The sequence below is a fragment of the Leptinotarsa decemlineata genome, unplaced genomic scaffold (genome assembly GCF_025532065.1).
Source record: "Leptinotarsa decemlineata unplaced genomic scaffold, Ldec_3_MD MMD2_tig00000882_RagTag_RagTag, whole genome shotgun sequence".
Taxonomy (NCBI): Eukaryota; Metazoa; Arthropoda; class Insecta; order Coleoptera; family Chrysomelidae; genus Leptinotarsa; species Leptinotarsa decemlineata.
The window spans coordinates 18,784,157-18,809,104 of record NW_027412556.1 but is presented as its reverse complement, the minus strand read 5'-3'; the positions used below and the strand labels follow the sequence as shown (position 1 = coordinate 18,809,104).

Sequence of the window (24,948 nt, the reverse complement as noted above, 5' to 3'; positions counted from 1 at the left end):
AATAAAAATTCCAACTGTCTATAATAAATTTTCAACTGAAAAATTTATTATAGACACATTCACATCCGCGATTTATTTTCTCAATGTGCTAAAAGTTACAAAAACAATTATGTATTCCAAACTTTCCCAATTTTTTTTTGATTTGCTGTTGTACTTTTGAAAATTATGTTCTACAAAAATTGCATGAATTTCTCAATTTTTGAACAAATGAATTATTATAACTATTAATCTATCAGATATATGAAAATAAACATCAAATATATTTCTATAGAGAATTTTTAGATCCATCAAATGAGCTTTTTAACAAATTTGTGACTACTATTAATCAACTGTCATTTGCATCTGTTTATAAAATTTACAGGATTTTTTGATGTTTTAAATAAAGTGAATCTGATAATATATCTTTGGGAAAATGCCGTTTATTGATTCAATCTGCAACCCATGAAAAAATAATTTATTTTCTCATTTATTTATTAATTTCCTTGCAATTTCTTTGAAATTTTCGTGTTTGTAGCTATTCATTCTTTAGTATTCTACTTTATTTGTGATGATTTCATTTACAATGGATTTGAACAGCAAATTATTGTTATAAATCATTTCATTATTTTTCAAAATAGTGTAAAGAATAAATATAAATATTCAGTTTACTTTCAATTATGAATAATAATAAACAAAATTAATTTCACCTATATTACAAATATCGAAATGAATGACAAAAACATCTATTATTGATAAAAATGAAAGTGTTTATATTCTGTTTCGTTTGGATGATAAACTTGAAAACGACATTCCAATTTTTCATAGTATTTTAGAATACACTCTAATATTTATAAATTTTTAAATTATCATTCAATAGGTGACTTTTTTTGTGATTTACTCGATTTAGATTCCCCCTCCGCATTCCCAAATTCATACGCGGAGTCCTATTTTCGGCATTGAATTAAAATTACAAATATTAGAGATAGAGTTTCGGGAAGTGTAATTTTTGTTGGGAATTTTCGAATTTATTTACGAATTTCTCGATTCTTTATTGTTTTTGAAATATTCGCAAAAATCTCAATACCTTATCTCAATTTCTTTATAACTTTTCTAATTTTTGTGCTATAAAACCAGTGTATTATCATTCGGGATCAAATGAGCTATCGCACGTATTTTTCCAACCATCCAGATGGAACTGAGAAACTTATTTCAGGTCAATTTACATCAACTAGATTTCTCAATAAGGCTTGATTCTCACACATTATATGAGGGAAAACAAAGTTACGTTTCTGTCATCTATGTTCAAGATATCTTGAAGTAACTACAGCTTTCGGATGCAAGCTTAGTTCATTTCCTATACATTGTTTCTTCATCTATCATGATATCACTATATTCGTCAAATGTATGAATAATTGCATTTTTTTGAATATTCAACATATGGAACCATCCAGAATGCTCCCCGGATGCAAATCCTATTGAACATAACTGGAACTGAGGTAGATGTGTGAAAAGTCGCGAAGGACTGCCCAAGTTCAAAAATTTACTTCCTGTTGCGTTCATACAGGAGTGGAGTAATATACCCCAGGAGTATATTCGAAACTAATTCGAAGAATGAAAGTTATTGTCCAAGCTAGAGGTGACAACACCGTTTGCTGCTTGTGTTATCATTTTATTATTGTTGTTGATGTTTCGATAATTACCGTGAAAAATAAAGAATATGCAGAGAAAACGCGATACGCCAATCAAAAACGTATAAATCCGAAACGAATCGTGATATCGATTGAATGAATAAAACAATGTATTTTGAATGAACTAAGTTTGCATACAGGATTGTTTTTGGTATCATCTGAAAGGTGTATTTAACCGCAGTGTGTTTCAAACCTGGATGATAGAAACATAACTATTTGTTTTCCCTTGTATAATGCGTATAAATTGGACATTATCTCCTAAATGTTTGATGTCTATCAATGTGAAATGAATGGTCTACCCATTTATTAAAAATAATATCAAAAGTAGGCTGAAAATAAAAAATTATTTCAAAATTTGTTAACAATTCGAAGTGGTCGTTTTTTATGCATCTGAATGCATTTCCTAAATGACGCCAGTCAGTTTCAACCAACGTTGTAAACGTTTTCATAAACGTTCATGACACACAAGAAAAAAAATACAACTGGATACGATTTTCACTGATTTCCGCAAAGCCTTTGACAAGGTAGATCATGACATAATATTACAAAAATAGAATGAATATGGATTAACGATATATTCATTGGAATTGATCAAAAGTTATTTGGAGAATAGATTGCCCATTGTGAGAGATGATGGTAACACATCTGGTAAATTTCTTGCTTGTTCGGGAGTGCCACAAGGCTCTACTCTAGGACCCCTTTTATTTGTCATATTTATTAATGATCTGCTGTATGTGTTGAAGTTTTCGAAATGTTAACTTTTTGCGAATGATCTAAAGATATTCAAACAGGTAAAAACGATTAGAGATTATGTGTTATTGCAGAAAGATCTGAACAAAATTCATGAATGGAGCTGCACAAATAAACTTTACTTCAGTTTAGAGAAGTGTTGCATAAAATCAATAACTCTTCCGAAATAAATCTTTTTTTTTTAAAAATTAACCCTTACTTAGACACCTGAGTCCCGGGGACTCATACTGAAATTTTAATCGCTCATGACCCCCACTGTTTTGCGCCAAATCCGCCGTGCGTTACAGAATTTTCCTGCAGTCAGATCCCGAATCGACCGCCGGACGGATGCTCCTTCGAAAAATTATTTACGGTACGTACCATCCGGAGGTGAGTCCGTGGGACTCATAGTGTATTGTTACGGTACGATTATATTTACATAAATATTTTGTTTTTTGGCAAAAAATGGCAAATTTACCTGGCCCAAGTAGGGTGAATCCATTAGATGATAATTACGAAACCGTCGTTAGTACCTGGCTATGGGAGTTGGAAGCTTTGGACGAAAATGAGGATGATGCTGGTACTCAGCCACAAGAACATGTACTAGAAGAGCTGCTATCAGATGTTGATGATGGTGATTATACTGAAAGTGAACATCAAACAGAATCAGAAATGTCCAATGATTCAGATCCAGAATTAGACGAGCCCGATACTTCAATCATCGAAACACCATCGAATACTTATTATTATGGTAAGAACAGGTTCAAGTGGTCTTCCAAACCTCCAACACGAAATATTAGAACTTTAGCGCATAATATAATTCGTCTTCCTTGTAATAAACCCGCCGTTGCTCAAGAAAATCCATTTAGCCCATTGGAGTCTTTTCAACACATTTTTGATCTACGTATGATGGATATTGTTCTAAAATGGACTAACAAAAAACTTGAAAAAATAAGATCAATACATGTTGGGGAATACAATTTTAGAGAATGCAATATTATTGAGCTGAAGGCCCTTTTTTCTCTTCTTTTCTATAGTGCAGTGTTCAAGTCTAATCGCGAAAGTATACTTTCACTATTTACTACAGATGGAACTGGGCGTGAAATCTTCAGAGCCTCTATGTCAATCAAAAGATTCTGTGCATTACTGGTCGCATTACGATTTGATGATTTTGAGAACCGAGAAGCACGCAAAATTGTAGATCCAGGATGCGCTATTTCTGAAGTCTTGGATTTATTCAATGAAAATTCTCAAAAGTGCTATAGTATTGGCGCCAATGCGACAGTTGATGAAATGCTTATTGCATTTAGAGGTAGATGCAAATTTAAAATGTATATGCCTAGCAAACCCGCCAAATATGGCCTCAAAATGCAATGCTTAGCAGATTCTAGGACTCATTACATTTGTAATACCTATTTGTATACTGGAAAAGGTTCTGATGCAAGCAAGTCACTTCCAGAAGACATAAGAAAGTCTATTCCCACCCAAGCGGTTTTGCGGCTTTGTAGGCCTATCTTCAACTCAAACCGCAATGTAACAACAGACAATTGGTACTCTTCAATGGAGCTACTTACTTCCCTACGAGAACGGAAACTAACTACAATTGGGACTCTAAAAAAAAATAAAGCCATAATTCCTAAAGAGTTCCTTCCCAATAAAAATAGAGATGTTGGCACTGCATTATTTGGATTTACAAATGATTGTACCTTAGTAAGTTACGTCCCAAAGAAAAATAAAGCGGTGGTTCTTTATTCTTCTATGCACCATAGTAATGAAATTGGCCCCAATACTGGTAAACCCATCATTATAGAAGATTACAACAATACAAAAGGAGGTGTAGATTCTATTGACCAGAAGTGTTCGATTTACAGCTGTAGCCGCAGAACTACACGTTGGCCCATGGCTATATTTTTTAGAATTTCAGATATGGCTGGCTAAATGCCTATATACTGCACCAAAGCCATAAAAGGGCTAATAAGTTATCCAGACTTAATTTTTTAAAAGCATTGGCTGCTAATCTTAATGAAAATATTCTTAGAAGTCGCCTATACAACACAAAGATTCCTCGCCAGCTACGAACCTCAATATCAAGTATCATAGGCATAGAAGTACCAGAAGAAGTTGACCCAAGAATTGAGAAACTTCTAAGAGACCAAAGACAATATTGTACCTTATGTCATTATAAAAAAAGAACAAAACCAGCATACCTTTGCTGTAAATGTTTTAAACCCATTTGTTTGTCATGCGCAAAAAAAATTTGCAATAATTGCGTACAAAGAGAATATTTTTTTTTTACATGTTTAGCATATGCACGATTTTTCTTGTGATATATGTTACCAAAACTAATATTTTTTTTGAGTTTTTTAGTATATTATGTTTATTTTTTATAGAATATTATAAGGTTTTTGTTATCTTACATTTTTTTATTTGATATAACAATAAGCATACACTTTATGTTCCTATTTTAGTAAATGCAGTGTTTCGGTTATTAGAATAAAGTTTTTTTTATATAATTGTCGTTTTATTTAACGAAAATACTTTTGTTACAAAAAAATAGTAGTTTATGATATCATCAAGAATAATATTTTTTTTAGCCAATTTTAAAATGTGAGTCCCGGGACTCATAGTTTTGTTTTAAAGTTAAATTTTCGACCTATCTAATTAAGGGTTAAATGGATGGGGAATTTCTGAAACAGCGACTGGAAGTTAGATTTTGGAGTAACATATTTTTTTTTCTCAAATCATATTCATGATATAGGTAAATCAAGAAATCGTATGTTAGGATTCACACAAATATTAATATTATTGAAATGCTCTACATTCCTTAATTAGACCAAAACTAGAGTTTGCATGCACGATTTGGAGCGGAGAATATCAATCCACCCTAAAAGAGGTCGAAAAACTACAGAATAAATTTCGCAGGTATCTGTATTTTGAATATTATTATTTATGGCCTAACTATCGATCAACTCACCTCTCAGATTAATTCAAAATAATGTCACCATTTCATTTGCCTGCTCGTCGTACTCGTTCATCTACCATGTTGAATGTACCTTTGCTACTACGTATTAGAAATCCCTTTTGTAGCCATGCTTCTACTGATTTTTCTGTCTGATCCCCCACAATATCGTTTATATAAGCTGTCTGTCTATTTAAAATCTGTTTTTCCGTTAATCAGCTATCGCCCCTTACGAACGACAACTCTCAGGAGTTGACAAACTTGTGCGAACTAAGGACAACTCTTTTCTGAATTTGAGTTTGTTTCTCATGACTCTCAATGATTCACGTAGAGATACGAAATACGTTATAAATTTTTGAATATACGTGAGTCTGCATCGTGAAACATTCATGGTTTCAACTGAACTGTTACGAGTATTAAAAGCATGCTGTACGTATTCAATTTGAGAACTAGCATTCCATAGTAAACTCTGATAAATGTAAGTTTTTCTAACTATTAATAATCCAGTTTCATCATACAATGACTGAGTACAATACCTCCTATCTTTTTCCATCATAATTTTCATTAATGAATTTTGAACCACTTTGAAGTCAACTAGGGATGTCTTGAAGGTACCACGCCATACTACTTCACACTAACGTATTATGGAGTAACGCTTCATCGTGATATTTTCACCAAACAACATACAAAACCGCAATACGTGCTTCACCATGAAATAGCTTCATCAAGCACGATTATACAGCATAAACACACATGAAAAAGCTTCGATATAGTGAAACATATGTTGCAATTTTGTAAACTTATCTGAAAACCACAATAGAGTGTTACTTGAATTATAATAGATTTTCATCAAGTTTCGGCCACTTCCATCACGAAAGCTTTTTTTCTCATTTTGATAAACACTCAATCAGTTCATTGCAAAATTGTATACGGTGAAGATAGCTTCCACTATTCAGTTTATGAGCACTTTATAAAATTCATTGGAGATACTAAAGTTAACGAGCATAAAATCTCAACTCATCTTATATCCAGTAAATGAATTCTGAACACCCAACCTCAAATATCTTGGGTACTGAGTTAATGTACCATAAGGAATGGTAATTTCAGCTTCCACCTAAATGAGAGTGAAAAAATATAGATTTCTCATTAGACTCGCTTGACATTATGAATACCGTTTTTATGCGGTTTTATTCAGCTTGCCCAGGTGGTCCATCAATTCATTTGGGTTAAATTTAGTAGATAATTGCAGAAAACCTCCACCCCCAGATCCTCATTCAGATATGCAACCTGCTGCTGCCGGTGAAAATGAGCATTCGCAGACGATGTTCTGGAATCCAAATGGAATAACGAGTGAAGTGTGTTGTCGTCAGCAAAGCAAAATATTGAATTCCTGATTTTTCTCAATGAGTCTTTGATATAAAATACAAAGAGGGTTGGAGACAGTATGATTTCCTGGAGCATACTAGCGTTGAAGGTAAAAGTATTCGAAATATATCCATCGATGGCCACTTGCAGGGAACGTTCTTTCAGAGAGCTGGAGAGCTAATCACAAAAATGATTCCACAAGTAATAGCATCGAAGTTTGGCCAACAAACCCTCATGCTGACCCCACTATTGCTATCTCGGAAACGATAAGACCTACAAGGTCGATTGGATTGGACGGAAACTTTTTATTCAAGGAAACTGATATGAAATCTTTTCAGATCGAGTATATCAGTGGTTGTTTATGAAACATTCTCCAAAAACTAGAATTGTCGAATTAGGTTTTTTGACTCTAGCGCCTCCATTTCAAATGACGGAAAATAATTCCATGAAAATTAAAAAATATGTAGATGAGTACTCCTTGATCATTCCCATATTGATTTCAATTTAAGAGCCACCGGTATACAGCTGTTTCAACCTATTGGGCATCGTCAGTACCGGGCAGGCGATCCTCGATTGAAGACAAAATGAGAAAAAACCAAGAAAGTACTTGATAAAAATAGCTGCGTAAACGCAAGCGAAACATAAGTGGAACCACCTATTGGTGTGAAACCCAAGTCAACTTGTTGTTATGTCAGTGTTGGTGGTTTGCCTTTACGCAGCTATTTTTATCAAGTACTCTCTTGGTTTTTTCTAATTTTGTCTTCAATCGAGGACTGCCTGCCCGGTACTGACGATGCCCAATAGGCTGAAACAGCTGTATACCGGTGGCTCTTAAATTGAAATCAATATGGGAATGATCAAAGAGTTCTTATCTATTTATATATATATATATATATATATATATATATATATATATATATATATATATATATATATATATATATATATATATAAATTGGATAATGTTAGCGACTGGAGAAATGTATGGTAAAATGGAATAACAGGGTCTCTCAGTCAAAAAATCAAAAATCAAACTCTGCTTTACTTTGCCTTATATAAAAGCTTTCGCTTCTGATGGAAAGCTTCTTCAGGGCCTATAATTTAATGATTTTTGAATATTTTCGTCTTTGAATAACATTACAAATCATACTTACAGTGAAAATGAGTGAAAAACAATAAATTGAAGATATGAATTGACGTAAAAGTTAACATATATACGATTTTTTGTGGGTTTGACAAATGTCATACCTTCACATAAATGTCATTTTTCAATGGGTATGATGATTTGATAATTTTTCACTGTAATGAAAGAGTTATTAATTGATACATCTTTCATTATTATTATGTTTTTGATGTAGTTCTAGTAAATTACTGTATGGAAGAACTGTTTGAAAGCCAATTTTTATGGAGCATGGTTTTTTCTGATGTGTTCTAACAGATAAAATAATAGTTGGAAATAAATTCATGAGTGTACTGGAATGAATTGATTTGTTTAACTTTAGCCGTGGTGGTTCTTCTTTGGCTTCGGGATGTGAATGACCGTTGCCTTCTTGAACGTGTACGGGAAATGTTGTAGTCTGAGTATAGCGTCATTGCCGCTATATCCTTCCTCGTTGGGACTTTCAGAGACCAGTTTGGAATATGTTCCGGGCCTGGGCCTTTCCTAAGGGCTAGGCACCTTACGATGCCTTTCACTTGCTCGGGAGATGTCGGTGCCAGGGGTTTCGCATTGGAATCTACTCCAGTCGATGATTCTCTTTATTGGTTCGTCTGGTTCCCTTTCACCTATTCCTACTATGAAAAGGATGAGATTGTGGTCTGTTGAACCTTCGTCTAGTATTTCCATCTCCGATGTAGGGATGTTTTGCACTATGGCGAGGTCTAGAATGTCTGGGTTGGGCACTGCGTACACAAATGTGTCCGTATCTTATCAGATGAATGTGCCCGTCCAAGGGATCCCACAGAAGAACCTTTGAATTAAATTTCGCATCGGCGGTCTATAAATTCCGGCAGGACTCTTATAGGTCTCTATCGAAATGAGAGAACCTCTTTCAGCGGACGTTACGGCTCCAATTTTTCTTTTGTCACGACGAGAAATTACTTCAGGATATTTGGATTGAATTGGATTGGAAACACTGCTTTGGACCAAACTTTTTTGAGAGAATTTCTGGCATTGGAAGTCATTTTTGATTTACAAGCCGATATACTGAAGTTCTTGGTACGTTCTAAGCTTTCGCAGCCTTTAAGTACCTCAGAGTTTTTTCTCGAACAGCTTCTACTGCAGCACGCATAACCTCTCGACTCCACTTTCTTTGTTTTTCATATTTGTAAGAGGTAGTGGAAACGATCAACTTTGAAGTAGCCCAAGTTTTCTACACTAATTGTGCATATAATTCAGAAAATTCCAAATTGCCTTCACCTGCCCGTATACCAAATTTGCAACAAACCCTCCATAACCTCAAAATGCTGTAATATTTTCATGTCTAGAATTTGTTGCAAAATGAGCATTAGATGGAATAATAAAAGTACCGAACTAAATATTTGTACCAGTGCAAATATATGAATATGCTCAGAAGTGGAGATGCATATGGATTTTTTACTTAGTTGGAAAACTTTCCAAACAGCACTTTCACCCCACTGATATCTGCCACGACCCTGAAAACATGGTGTACTGTCAGCCACGTCATATTCTTTGACTAATATATCGACTATCTGATACAGGGATTTTTTGAAAGTGTCGACTACAGGAACTTAGGGTATTCAGTATTTTGAATTGTCAACAGTATTCCAACAGTATTCACCCTCATTCACTCTGTCATTCAATCAAAATTTGTTTAATTTTTTTATTTCAAAGGACAAGTTGCATCAATCACTTGAGTTATCACCAACTAAAAATTGACATTTCATAAATACAATATCGACGAAATTACAAAAATTATTTACTATGTGACATTGAAAGTACTGTAGCTTATGTAGAATGCCTATTTCTGACTAACATTGACTAACATTGGTACCAAATACATCTGTTTAAAATCTGTTTTTCCGTTAACCAGCTGTCGCACCCCTACGAACGACAACCCTCAGAAGTCGAAACTTGTGCGAGCTAAGGATTAACGAGGTCTTACCTTTTAACGTGTGATTCCTAACACGTTAACATGAAACATATCTTTCCTTCCTCGTCCTTCAACATATGTCCATGGGTATATTGAGTATGTCTCTCAAGTAAAGAAATTCTGTTGCATCGTGTAATATATGCTTTGCTTTCTCTCAACTTCGTTCTGGAGCCGCTCCATTCAGATGATATCAATGGGCAATAGACTCTTGCAGTATTGGATCAATCATAGCATCACAAGCAATTTTGTCGACCCAATAACGTCAGTGTTTTATTAATCCCTCCGTCTTCAGCCAATTCAATCACTTGATATATTGCAATTAGTTCTCCATTCCATACACTGCAAAATGGGGAAACTTTGAATGCCTTCAAAGTAATTATGATTGAGAAGGCCACCACCGTACCTCATTTTGACTTTGAAAAGGGTTTCATTATCGTAAGTTATGAATAGGAGCAAATGCCTTCGATTCATTTCAGATTTCCAAATGAGAGATACATTATTATTCTCATATAACTTTGACAGCGCATGATTCAATCACCGAGTGATGTAGCATTCAACAACACGTGCATATAATAAAATTATTTTATCAAAATGAGTTCGCGCAACGTACCACGCGTTTCGCCTATTTTACGGTCGCCATAATCGTCCTATCAAGATGCGGTAGATGAATTCGAATCCACTGGTTCAGTAAACAATCGATCAACACCCTTACGTTGACGAAAAGCAAGATCTGCCAAAAACATCGCCACTGTCTGTGAGAGTGTGCAGGAGAATCCGGGGCTGTCAATTTCACGTCGCTCACAAGAACTTGGTCTTTGGCGTCGTGACTTGATCCTGCACCTGTACAAAATTCGACTGACCCAGAAACTGAATATATACGGCCATAGACAACGACGTGTATTTGCGAAATTGGCTCTGGAGCAGTTGGCAACTGACCCTTATTTTCATTGAAGAATCGTCTTCAGTTATGAAGCCTATTTCTGCATGAATGGGTAGGTGAACAAACAGAATTGTTGAATTTGGGACGACACAAATCCACATGAGATCCAAAATCTCCCAATGCATCCCGAAAAATCACTGTTTGATGTCGATTTTGAGCTGGCGGCGTCATCGATTCAAATCTCAACAATGTTGGCCAGGCCATCACTGTCAACGGCAAGCACTATAGGTCGATGATTACCAACTTTTTTTGGCCTAAATTGGATGATCTGGATACTACCGACATGTAGTTTCAGCAGATTGATGTTACGTGCCACACAGCTTGTGATCACCTCACGTGGAGGTGATCACAAGCTGTGATACCAAGATCAAACGATTTATCCCCATTAGAATCTTTCTTGTGGGCTTTTCCTAAGTCAGACTGATTTTTGTCCCAGAGACATGGAAAATTGAATGTTTTTGATATGATCCACACAGAGAAGCCGTGCCGGACATTCAATCGATGTTATATTTCACACATAATGGCATCAATATGTCTTTCAAACGAATCAAAAATTTTGATTATATCTCACACACACTTTGTTTTACATCATATACACCCCATATATAGTCTGTGATATGGCGATCGGTATTTTTTTTATGGACCCTAGGAATTACCATAAGACTCGAACGTACTGACTCCTGTCAAGAAACTTGAATCCTGTTTATTTCACAAAACCGATCCCTCTACAATTTCAGTTCATCATCAACCCAACAGTTCAACCAAATGAGAATAATTTGTCATCGCACAACTTATTTTCTTGAGAATATTACGTATATATTACTAGCAGCAACATAGTACCATGAACTTTTCTCAAAATGAAAAAGTAAGCATTTTCATTAATCCAACAGGTTAATCAGAAAACCATCTTTGAATAATGTCCACTACTCAAATAATGGATTTCTTACTGAGTCATCCTAAAACTCATAAGTGAGTTGTGTTTGTTCATTAAGAATTGTAACCGAACAAGGTTACGCAATCCCATACTCGTCACAATTTTTTACTCTAACAGTGCGTTCATGCGAGGATTCCCAACTGATGACTGATGGTTCGGCTTCTAATGGTTACGGATAACATGGATCAGTACTTCGTCTCCACGGAGCCGTAAAGTGACGTAACATGTTGTGATTCTTGCATGTTTTCTGTAACCACTCAGACATGCGTGAACGTTACAAGCGGATCCGCCGAATTGTTAGGCAGTCTTGTTCGTACCTCGTTCGGTTACGTTACGGAATTATGTGTGAGGCCAAATTCGAAATACCTCTGGAACCAACAGTAATGTTTTGCAACGAGCCGAGCAATTTCGGGGTTTTCAGAAAGAATATTCAGAAATTCTCATAAGAATATGTTCATCAATAACCCTTGATGACCAAAAAAATTTGAAGTTAATTGTTGTAGTTGTTCTTTGTTGAAATATTTTTCATTACAAATCATTATTTTTGATAGCAGTCTGTGTTTTAATATCTTTGTTTTTCATTCTGGCATTATCCATCAATAATAAATTGTTATGGGCAATTTGTTTGTTCACACAAATTACCTAATATGAACTCATGTATGAGTAACGCTTAGTATTCGATTTGAACAACAAAATATAATTGAAATAATTCTGAATATTGACTAATAATTGGATATTCAGACATGTTTTGACTCAATGAGTTGGACTTTCTTAAAACAATCGGCCTGCCAATAATTGTCGATTGGAATAAATAATGTCACCATAATCATCACAATGTTTTTTCACAACCTAACAAATTATATAGTTCTGTAAAGAGTACAAATGATGTTAGGAATCACACGTTGAAAGGTAAGACCTCGTTAGTCCTTAGCTCGCACAAGTTGTCAACTTTTGAGACTTGTCGTCCGTATGGGGGCGACAGCTGATTAACGGAAAAACAGATTTTAAAACAGATATTCTTCTTTGATCCAAAAAGTCGTTGTTATTGCGAAAACTGATCTATATTTATATGAGATATCAAGAGAAAAATGTTGACGCTAGAGTCTTCCAGCTGCCGAGAGACATTAATAGAATTGTCAGTTCATGGAGAAATTCAGTTGTGCTATACTAAAATTAGATGGAGATCCTTGTAGAAATATTGTTCTACACCAGCCTCTACTCTAATTGTTATAAAGTGTCGCCATCTCAAATGGTAGTGCTTTTTTGGGAAGAGTGGAAAAATGAAATACCTCGGAATGTTGTGTCTCTTGAAATTCATACGTGAAAGTGAATTTCTTTCAAATTGTGTGTTGAGAAGTGAATTGATTGTGCTACAAAAAAAAGAAGTCACAACAAAATCATTCATCGAGAACTTTAATATGTGGTCGTTACAACTTGTCACCAGTGTATTCAAAAAACACTTCATTGTGAGATTTTCACTGAACAATTTCACAAAAACGCAACACGTGTTTCGCCATACAATAACTTCTTCAGGCGTATCTACTTCGTTACCAGTGGAAGTATATTTATAGAAGCATTCAGCGTCTCATTGCGCTAGAAATGCGTATTTTTTTGTTAACATTTATCATATTCGAAACAAACTAATATCAAATTGAAAAGTTAAGGAGTTATTCTCAAAAATCAACCGAATGAACTGACATCTCATGTAATTCGGAACGAAGGTTACTTCTAATCGGTAACAGTGATTTGAGTGTGTTTAGTATAGCAATCTGTAAATTCAAATGAAATGATGATCACCAATATCAGTCATCTGATCTTCAGACAAAATGAAACTTCCATTAGAAACTTGTGAGGGAATCTTCGAAAGTGAAATTGGTATGTTGAAAGAATTATGAAGTTCTATGAAAGTCAAGGACTATGATATTCCAAAATTTTGCAAACCGAAATTGAAAGAATTTTCTTAAATAAATTTCTCAAAGGCATACCTACAGAATTTGTTAAAAGTTTATTGTGAGAAAACTGGTTGAAATAACGACTTTTATCAGTCTCACAAACATATCTGAAGGAATAACTTGTTCTTCAGGAATATTTCTCAATAACATGGAACGAATATTCATTATGCCCGGAATAGTTTATTCTCTTGGTGATATTTCAGTCACAGGTAAAATATACTGAAAGAAATTGAATATTTGGAAAAGGCATACACATCAACATGAACTTAAAGAAAATAAATGGCAATATTTTCAACGATTTTCGTGTATGGGCTGGTCCATCGAGAATGGAATTCTGATTAATGAAAATGTGCGAATTTCCCAAAATTCTGGTAAGTTCCTTCTTGAGTCTTCTCAAATTTTTGAACTGTCGCAGTCAAGTATTTAATAAAAGTTATTTTATGCTTATTTTTGTGTGGAACCCCACATTTCAGAAATGAAGTTTTCATGGGGAATTTCATACAGTTGTAGAAATATTAAACTTTCAATTCCTACTATGAACTTTTGCCTGAGTCCAATATATTTTTCACGAAAGAGCTAAGAATCGCGCAGATATCAATTTCACTGTCCCAAAGGAGTGAAAGTTATTTCTTTGAGATGATTTCAATCCTGGAGAACGTATTTTTTGAGCAAATAATGACCATTGCGACCTGTAAAAACCTGTTAAATTTTCTGATGATTCCACTTCGAAATTTCATGCTATTTGTCGAAATTGCCACCAGTGATTTGAAGAAAATACCACCGGATGAGACATGAATGAATGCAATACTCTGTAGAGGTGAATGATTGGACAAAAGTTGTTGAAAATACTATTATAGAACCTATTTTCATAGATTGCCATGTGAAAGTGTGAAAGTAACGCCGTGCTAACTTTACCAAACTAATATTCCAATAACTCAGTTCACATTACCGAATACATGTTAGGCAGTATCTCAACTTGGTGGATGGGGAGGCAAAGATCGATGAAACTACTAGCACGATCTCCTGATCTAACGTTATAAGACTAACTCTCGTGATAATATATCGAAAGTATTGTACAAAACTCGAACCATTATGATTTTACTGAGATGTAAGTAACTTTGGAAGAAATTTCCACATGTGTTGAAACGTTAGCGTTGAGCTTTTGAATATTCCATCAACCTCAATGATATTTTGGTTTTTTTTATTATCAGAATATAAATCAGTTCTTTATTCTGTTATAACGAGTTTCTTCAATGGTTATTTTATGGTGTATTTTTTCAGTTAGTTGAGGAAATTTCTAGAACAACTGAAATTCGGTGTAAAAGATTGTATGTTGTATATAGAATGCTCCAAAGATTCCGCATCAGAAATAAGGAAGTTGATAATGGCATGGCACTCTATATATGCACTCTATTTTCATAAAAACAGTATGTCACTGAAAGTAACAATCGACGCGTCTGAGACTTTTGAGAACACGCTCCCATGTATGATCGAAATTATTCCATTTGGTTGACATAACTATATATGAGAGTTCTTTTGAAAAAATAAGGCGAATTTTAATTTTTCTCAAAAAATATTCATTCTCACCAATTTTTATTCTGTCCCCTTCAATGTAGTCCCCCTGAGATGAAAATCATTTGTGCTAGCGTTTTTTTAAACCATTAATAATATGCACTCTTCGATATTATATGTCCTATGCGATTCGGATTTCATGTCTTCAAAACGTCATCGTTCAATGAGCAGCTGCATTATCGTGATGCAAAAGCCATGAATTGTTTTTCCACAATACCGAAAGTTTTTTTCATATTGCTTCCTGCAAGCGGGGCCTAACTTTAAGATATTACTCCTTATTGACTGTACGTCTATATGGCAAGAACTCCTGATGTACTACGCTACGGTAATCGAAGAAACCAGAGGACAAAACATCGACAGCCGATCAAACTTGGTGTACTTTTTTGGGCTTTGGTACAATTGGACTTTGGTTTCGATCTCATAACCATACGCCCATAATTCGTCACCAGGTATGGCCCTCTCAAGCAAATCTGGATCGCCGTTGACGTCATTCAACAATTCCTAAGCGATGTTCATACGACGGTTTTTTGGTCAAAATTCGGCAAGGAATGGGCCAACCGATTCTATACAACATTTTCATCGATTGTTGATGTGCTGGGGCACATGCCAAGACGAGCATTGTCATCCACATCTTCTCGGACTTCTGTGAACATTTTTCTGACTCAGACTACAATCACTGTATGCGACGGTTCCTGAGCACTCAATTCTATTTTTTACACGAAAATTGATGCAAATTTTCTGATACATAGTTTTCAACAGCAGAAAATCGCTGAACACGCAAAAAACACGTATAACTCCAATGCCTCTCACCAACAAACTAAACATAGTGAGTAGCTGAAACAGCTGAACATATGTTAGAAATGAGTGTATCAACATAAAAAAAAATCGCTGATCGAATGTACATAGCCAGCGAAATTTGAACATTCACCTTATTTTCTCAACAGACCTCGCACACAAATTGAAAATTGATTGAAAAATTCACTTACACTTATTGCTGATCGAAGTACTTTCATTGATTTTCATATACGAATAACTCTCCAAATAATGATTTTCATTTTCAGATGTGGATGGAGGAATACACAACGCCAAATTTGATTTTAATGTCGCTCTACAGGTGAAATTAAGTTGTCTACACGTGCTTGCTGGACGGTAATAGAAAAGAACTTATCTCTCTGTTCAACTCGACAATAACAGAGTCTGACAAAAGTAACTGTAAGTATTGAAAAATTAAAATTGAAGATTATCAATTCATGTGTCGGTTAACAAACTTTCATTTGAAAATATGCCAAGTATTTGACTAGGAAGTTGAATTTTTAAATCGTTCAGAGACTTTTTCTCGATAATTCTCCACTAACAATATTACAGCTGAATGAAAGTTATCACTGAAAAATATACTGAATCCACCTTCGAACTCGATTACACATGACGAACTGACGATACCAACAATGATGTAAAACCAAAACTAGTTGTTGCCCGCGGCTTCGTCTGCGTAGAATTTGGTTTGTCACATTAAGTTTCGTGACAGACCATTTTAAACATAAAGTTACCATATTTTTTATCAATCCAAAACTTCAGGTTTTCTAATTCGAAACTGTCGAAATTCAATTTTTGAACTCATATTTTCCCCTTGGGGGTGAAATTGTTGCCACACCTACATGTAACAGACATCAACTTGGAAATTTCAAATAGAACACCCTATATATTATATCATTTTTGAATTCTGCATCGAATTCCAAATGAGTTTTGTGAACCATGTTCTATACCTATCTCTCACCGTTTTTGAAATATTAATTATTTTGTAATAATGGTTATTTTATTATTTAATATCGCATGAATTAACTGATAGACCGAACTCAAATTCTGGCAACATTGAGATAAGTTATGGTGGTTTTTATTTCAGAACAAAACTCAAATCATATTTTATACAGAGTGTCTGAAAAATACTTCTAATTTGTATCTTTGATAAACGACCATAACTAATTATTTTCAAATGGAATACCCCGTATATTATTCAATTTTCGAATTCAACCAACCAATTTGAACAAATTTGATCAACTATGTCCTATACCTATCTCTAACCCTTTATGAGATATGAATTATTAAAAAAAATTGCTCCTATGCAAGTATGCAAGCATATAATTTCCAATAAAATTAAAAATCAAGTGCATCAAATGGCAAACAATCGAAGCTAGATTTTTTTGGAGGTTTGATTTTCTGGTGGTTACATTTGATACTGAATTATCCCTCCCTTATGCTTGCCATTCACCTAAAAACTTCGATAGATCGACGTCACAACCCTTTATGAGATATGAATTATTTTATAATTTTTTTGCGTCTTTACAAATATAACATTTCAAATACAAAATTCGGTAAAAATGTAGTATTGAACACATCGAATAATAAATAATAACTTCATATTAGTTCAGAAAGGTTTAATGGAATATATCAATGGACCTTCATAGTGGGTGTAAGACAAACATTACTATTTCGACAGAACGAACACTGTTCAAAATTAAATTGACAACCAAAATAATTCTAAAAAACAAGAGATGGTATTGTGAAACTAGCTTCGTAATTATTTGACATTTGATACTGACATGACAAAAATTCAGTAGCTCAGGTGCTTGAAATGCTGGCCATTCACTTGTAAACATTGATTTCCTTTCTTGATGCTTTTTTACGCTATAGAAAGAACCAACCTGCATATTTCAAGATTCTTGTTTCAGTAGCTTCGGCTGTTCGTTACCTATAAAGAAATTCGCAAAACTGAGATAACCGTCGATGACGTCTGCCCTCACGCGTCTGCCCGCATTCGGGTCGAATTCTGGGCGATGTTGCTTAATTGCTTAGACCGCCCGCATTGCCCCGTTGTCTTAAAGTAGACGCGTAATGGCTTACTGCGTTGCCTGCATGTCACTGCGCACTGGCCCCAGGCAGTGCAGACATACAGGATTATCGGTAATATTACGGTCTTTATCATCAGCAGCTTCACTTTCAATCCAATGTTGCTTCTTCGACCTATTATTGGTAATAGGTTTTGTCGGGCAGATCTCGACATTCCTATTCTCTGCCGTATGTAAGACCTGAACGTTAATCTTTTGTCTAGGTTGACTCCCAGATGTCTAGCTTCGTTGGTCCACGGAATCTCTTGTCCTTTGAAGGTGACGTTTCCTTTCGGGTGTATCATCCTTCGGCTGAATACTATTGCATGACTCTTGTCAGGGTTGATACTGATCTTCCACAGGTTGGCCCATTCCTCTTATCTATCTGCCTGTTGTTGCAAGTATCTGGTGACGTGTGCTTGGCTTGCTGATCTCGCTAGCAGAGCTGTGTCGGTCGCGCAGAGCGCCAACTTGTTAAAGTTGTTCTCCAGATTGGGCACGTCTGCTGTGTATACCGAGAAGAGGTGTGACGAAAGGACTGCACCTTGTAGGACCCCTGCTTTCAGTAATCGCATGGTTGAGAGTTCTTGTCCTACTCTGCAGCGGCATCGCCTGTCAGCTAGAAAATACTCGATTAATCTTACCACTGGTTTAGTGTTGTCAAAGTTGCTCATTTTGGCCAGAAGTCATGCCAGACTCTGTCAAACGCCTTCGAGACGTCTAAGAAAATCGCTCCGATGTTGTATCCTTTGCGTCAGGACTTGCAAGTCTGTCGAGTGTTCTGATCTGAAACCGAACTGTTCGAGTGGTTGGATTCCTAGTTATAATAATAATAATAATAATAATGATAATAATAATATAATAATAATAATGAGCCTGAGGGTGGGGAACTATTCGTTCCCCACCCTCAGGCTCATACAAGCTAATAAGCCTGATGTAGTCCTTCTCGACCACCAGACCAAAACGATATTTGTCGTGGAGTTTTCAGCTCCTGGCGAGACGAATATCGTCAGAAAAGAGGAGGAAAAACGGATATCGAGATTTTCTCTTCGAACTCCGCAGACTCTATCCAGATCACTCTGTCAAGATGGTCGTTCTGATTATTGGAGTCCTTGGTGGAATGATGTCTTCTCTACTCTCGAATCTCAAAATCATACCGGCTTGCCGCACTAAGGCAGAAATCTTAGCCGCACAGATGCAGAAGGCTGTCATTCTTGGCTCACTGCGTTTGCTCAGGGCACATGATTCTCGGACCCAATGATCACTTACCCCACGGTGTGGAGAGTGGTCATTGGTTGATTATGCTGGCGCGCTCTCCCAAATGTATCGGGGCTTCGGGGAATAGGGCCTGACCAGCGCACACTACGGTGAAAAAATAATAATAATAATAATATGCCCATAACGATGATTTGCCTACCGACGACAACCCTGGCAACGACAACGGACGCTTTGAGTGGACGCATGAGCTGAGAGATAGCCTTATGCATTGCTACGAGAGTAGTGAGCCCGCGCGAAGAGGGTACATGGCGAGATTGCATGCTCTGTGGTGTGAAAACACATCCGGAGCATGCCGCCTTTTCCGCCCAAAATCTTAGGGATTACGTATCCTATCTTCGGCGGCAGGGCTATATAGCTCCTCCCCAGTCTGCTAACGAAATGGTAGAAGTGGCAGTTCTACCCCCGTTGGCACGGCTGGAGAGGAGACTCGCACCATACCACCAATGGAGACAACAACAAGAACTGGCTTGTTTGGATGCGGAGGTTCATAGTGTTCTAACAGAAGAGGCTGACATCTGGCAAATCAACACCGCCGTGTATAACGTCGTCCAATCGCTTTCCGAATCGGAAGGACGAAATCCCGGCCTTGCGGTTCGGAAGATTGAACGGCGTGTACACAAGATGGAGGCTAAGATCACGTCGGCGAGACAACACGCGTCTCGTATCCAATGTGTGATGGACTACAGGGCGGCCAATAGGCCTTTCACGCCCGCAGTGCGGCGAATAGCCGCCAATTTACGACGTATCCATCACACTCTAAGCCAAGGCGTACTGTTGACCACCAAACAGCATTGCCTTGATAGGATACGAATGCTAGTGGCTGCTAAGAAGTCACTAGTGAGGCGAGCGAGAAGCATCGCGGAAAATCTTAGGTTCCGCGAGAAACCTTCTCGCTTATTCCAAGAGCCTCTACGTGTTGTGGATAATCCTCCAACTGCTGATCAGGTGGAAGGATATCTATGAACACCCGCAGCCACTCAACTTAGACACTCCAGCCCTAGCGCAGTTCGAAGCTTTCAACAGAGAGCTTCGACAGCCTGAGCTCAATGAACTGCGCAACCCGATAACCCCGGATGACGTTCAAAGAGCCCTTGTTGGTTCCAAGAACTTTGCTGCTCCATGCCCAGATGGGCTGAACACTTATTGGTGGAAAAAACTACCAAGTACCCACCGACATCTGGCCAGAGTTTTCAACTTATGGCTGGGCGGAGAGCAGCCGATTCCGGATTGGTTTGTCGAGGGGCGGACCGTTCTCATCCCCAAAAGCGGAGATTTGTCGATTCCTAAGAATTACAGACCGATAACATGCTTGAATTCGTGTTATAAGTTGTTTACAAGCATCTTATACACACGAATACTCACCGCAGTTGACCGAGTGTTCGAACGGATATATGAGCAGAGAGGGTCGAAGAGAGGAGTCGCTGGATGTAAAGAGAACCTGCTCATCGATAGATGTGTAACGCAGGACTCGATACAATATAAGCGTAACCTCTCTATGGGCTGGATCGATTACCGTAAGGCATTTGATACAATTTCGCATGAGCTCATCTTGCATTTGCTCAGATGCCTTGCGGTACCCGACAACATAGTGAGATGCATTGAACAACTGATACCACTTTGGCGAACTCGCTTTACCATAACATCTGGTCAAGCAAGAGTCCAAACAGAGTGGGTCACTTTCAGAAGGGGTGTATTTCAGGGTGATTCCCTCAGTCCCCTTCTATTCTGCATCTCACTATTGCCATTATCCGTTGCGCTCAGAAACACTCGAGGGTATAACTGTGGCACCCCCGGAAACCGGAGGCACAAGGTCACCCATCTGTTTCATATGGATGATCTTAAACTTTATGCCTCTCCTGACTGATCTCCATCAGTCCTTTAGGGTGGTGGAAGAGTACACGCATGCTATCGGTATGAAATTTGGGATAGACAAATGTGCAATGGTTTATCTCAAAAGAGGACGATGCGGGGACTACGGAGAGGATGTGCAGCTCGTAGATGGAAGCATCCTACACCATCTGGATGCCGGAGAGACGTATATTTACCTCGGGGTGGAACAACGCCACTCACAAGAGGTAACGGCAGTGAAAAACTCTCTCCGCGCATATGCTGGACATGCTATCAGCATGTCCAGCATATGCGGTCTCGGCCTATATCCATCGACATAACGCGGCCCTAAGAGAGCTATATTACCATCTACGGCACTCTTACGGTATTGACGAGACACCGGTGTTGCCCTACGCTCCGGGGGATATTGAATCCGTTGTGGGGAACGAGAAGTGCCGAATTTATTGGAACTATTCGTTTCCCATCCTCAGGCTCATACAAGCTAATAAGCCTGATGTAGTCCCTCTCGACCACCAGACCAAAACGATATTTGTCGTGGAGTTTTAAGCTCCTGGCGAGACGAATATCGTCAGAAAAGAGGAGGAAAAACGGATAAAATATCGAGATTTTCTCTTCGAACTCCAAGTGATCATCGTCAACAATGCCAACAATGAATAAGATATCAGTCTAATACATTATCTATCATCAAAAAACGTTATACAGCCAAGTTTCCAAGGAAGTTTTTCGAAGAGATGAGGATAAAAGTTATAGAACCTTAACCTACTTAGGCCAACCCACTACGAATATTTCAAATTGTCTGCACAGCAAAGGCGTAAATATCACTTTCGAAACCAACAAAAACTCAGGCATGCACATTAAGAAAAACAAAGATAAAAGTTCAATTTCAGAAAAATCTGGACTGTATAAATAGTTATGTCGGTCACGACCGCAGTTTATATAGGTCAAACTGAAAGAACGTTCAAAGCCCGCATAAATGAACCCAGAATGGAAAAATAAAGCCCACATATTTAATCACAGAAGAAGATGAATTCAACCATGAAGGGGCTTACCTTCATTTTCAAAAGAAACGTTTAAAACCTAACCTGCTGAAGAGTTTTGAAATTAATAAATTCAAAAATTCTTAATATCTTATGAACGATCAAACTGAACTGAATAATTCGCCTTTATTGAATCTGTTCATTCCCAGGTGAGAAAAAAGTATAATTACTGTACTTTGGGAAATTCAATTCATTTATATAGGTAATGAATTTATACCTGACCTTTTCAGGTAGATTCATTCATCAGAAAGTAGGTATACAAGTAGGTGATATGTGAGAATATAAAATAGTTGTAATTTAGAAGTTACTTCTGGTTTACGCTTGGGAAAGCTATTGTATAGCGAAACACGTGTTGCGGTATTTGTAAATCCCTTTATAGTAAAAATCATATAATGAACTTTATTAATAAGATTGTAAAACTGATGATTATCAGAGTTTGTTTTGAATCACCACTACTTGTTCTCTCTCCGCAGCCAAGCACAGAAAAAATCCTTTCCAAACTTCATCCTTGAGAGACATAATCGGTATCGGTTCAAAGTTCAAACCATTCTACGACTTGTTAAAATAGACATATACTCAAACAAAGCCCACCGATTCTAAGAATGACATTACTAAATGTAGATATATATCTCTGTACATCACTTCTAACTTTACACTATAACCACACTATGAAAATGAAGTATATGACTGAACAAACGAAGGACATAACTAGTTGACTTCTATTTGTATTCCTAACCGTAACTTGAAGAAAAATAATCAGAATAAACAATATGGACTTTAAATAGGTGTCAGTATTCTGATTATGATTTATTTGGAGTACTGCTGCAGACTGCTCAGAAGAATCCCTATAACTGTAAAATAGAAATTTAAGTAATGGTATGTTACAATCTATAAGTTGAAATGGGCAAAAATGATTTCTTTACGTTCAATAACAAAAACAGTGGAAACACGGAACGTTACAAAGTTGAAAAGAAACTTCACACATTCAACGTGTAATTTCATCCTAACTAACCTCATTTACTATATTTCAGAATCATTCACAAGTGAAACGTTGACTTCAGCTTCCTGTATAAAAACATTCTGAATCATAGAACCAAGAATTAACCTTAAAATAAAACTAACAAATAAAACTAACAAATACAACAATTTATTAAGAATTAACATTAACTCAAAAATTTCTCCTAGTAGTAAAGTTGATTCTATTGAAAAAAAAAAATTATGTCTAACTGAATATAGTATTACTAATAAGAGGTTCTCCACTCACTCTTAATAATAATAATAGTAATAGGTCTTTATTCCTAGAATGATAAAATAAATAAGTGTGAACATTAACTGAAACGGAAAAAGGTGAAGATCAGTTGGTTGCATCAAAAAATGCAACCTCTCTTTTTCATCTCAGGCCAAATGAGTATACATCATCAACAGAGTCGAATGTCCTGCTGATACCACAGAAGAACCCAACAGCACTCTATCATCCTGACTATATTATTATAAAACACTTGAAATGCAATGAAAATTTTCGGAAAGGTGACTGATTTCCATTTGTACCTCTATCGCAAACATGTTCACGAATGAGAATTATTATTTGAATATGAACATTGTATACGTGGCAGTTCAAAAAATAAGGTGAATGTTCAAAATTCGCGAGCTACGTACAATCGATTGGAATTTAAAAAAAAATTATGTTGGTACAGTATTTTCTCAATTTCAACTGTTTAGCATTTTTAGTTCATCGGCGAGAGGCATAAAAGTTACAAATGTTTAGCGTGTTCGGCAGTTTTCTGATACGGAAAAAAATGCATGTGATTTTGTATAAAAAAATTGAATTTGGGACTCGAAAACATTCGGAATGTTGACAGTCGCATACGCTGATTATACACTGAGCGAAAAAATATCTGAAACTAGTACCTACAAGCTTTCCACAGAAGGTCGAGAAGATGAGACGCTGGCCCTGGATGCCCCAGCAACTGATGGAAGTTGAGAATGTAGAGGAAATCATTATGTAGAATCATCGAATAACCATCAAAGGAGTTTCTGATGATATCGGCATATCGTTTGCCTCATGCCATGCATTTTTTTTCGTAAATTTCGGGTATGAATCGTATGGCAGCGAAGTTTGTTCCAAAATTGCTGAATTTTGCTTTGAAGGGTCATATCTGGTGATGAATCAAGAGCATATAATTATGACATTGAAATCAAAGTCCAATTGTCCCAATGAAAGAGCCCAGGAAAGCCAGGACCGAAAAAAGCGCGCTAAGTTATATCAAATGTCAAGGTTTTGTTCCCTGTTTTCTTCGATAACCGTGTTGTAGGGCATCAGGAGTTGTTGCCAAAACTTTTTTTCCAAAAATATCTAGCTTATCTTTTACTTCTCTAGTCCACCACATTTCCATCACTTTTGTAATAGGAATAATCTATTTCGTGAGTGAGATAAACATTCTGAATCAAATTTGTGATTCTCAACTTTCTACAATCAAAAGAATTATCATTTGACAAGAGAGCACAATAATCATGTTTCATTTTCAAAGTCAACGTTTTTAAAATGGGTAATTTAATTCATTCCACAGGTTTCTGATAGGCAAATTCAGAATACGATAAGTTTCTGAATAATTTAATATTGTTTGGTACTTTGAAGGTAACCGTTTTCAAGTAGGTCAGTGATTTGTACTCGT

At 36.5% G+C, this 24,948-nt stretch overlaps 1 protein-coding gene across 2 annotated transcripts in view; it reads left to right on the top strand.

Moving 5' to 3' along the window:
- The window catches only part of LOC111506188 (sodium-coupled monocarboxylate transporter 1), a 260,551-nt gene that overhangs the window by 96,877 nt on the left and 138,726 nt on the right, over positions 1-24,948 (top strand). For both annotated transcript variants that reach the window (XM_074175184.1, XM_074175185.1), the window contains exon 2: positions 16,293-16,443. The gene's annotated coding sequence lies outside the window, so the exon portion shown is untranslated. The remainder of the gene's footprint in view (positions 1-16,292; positions 16,444-24,948) is intronic.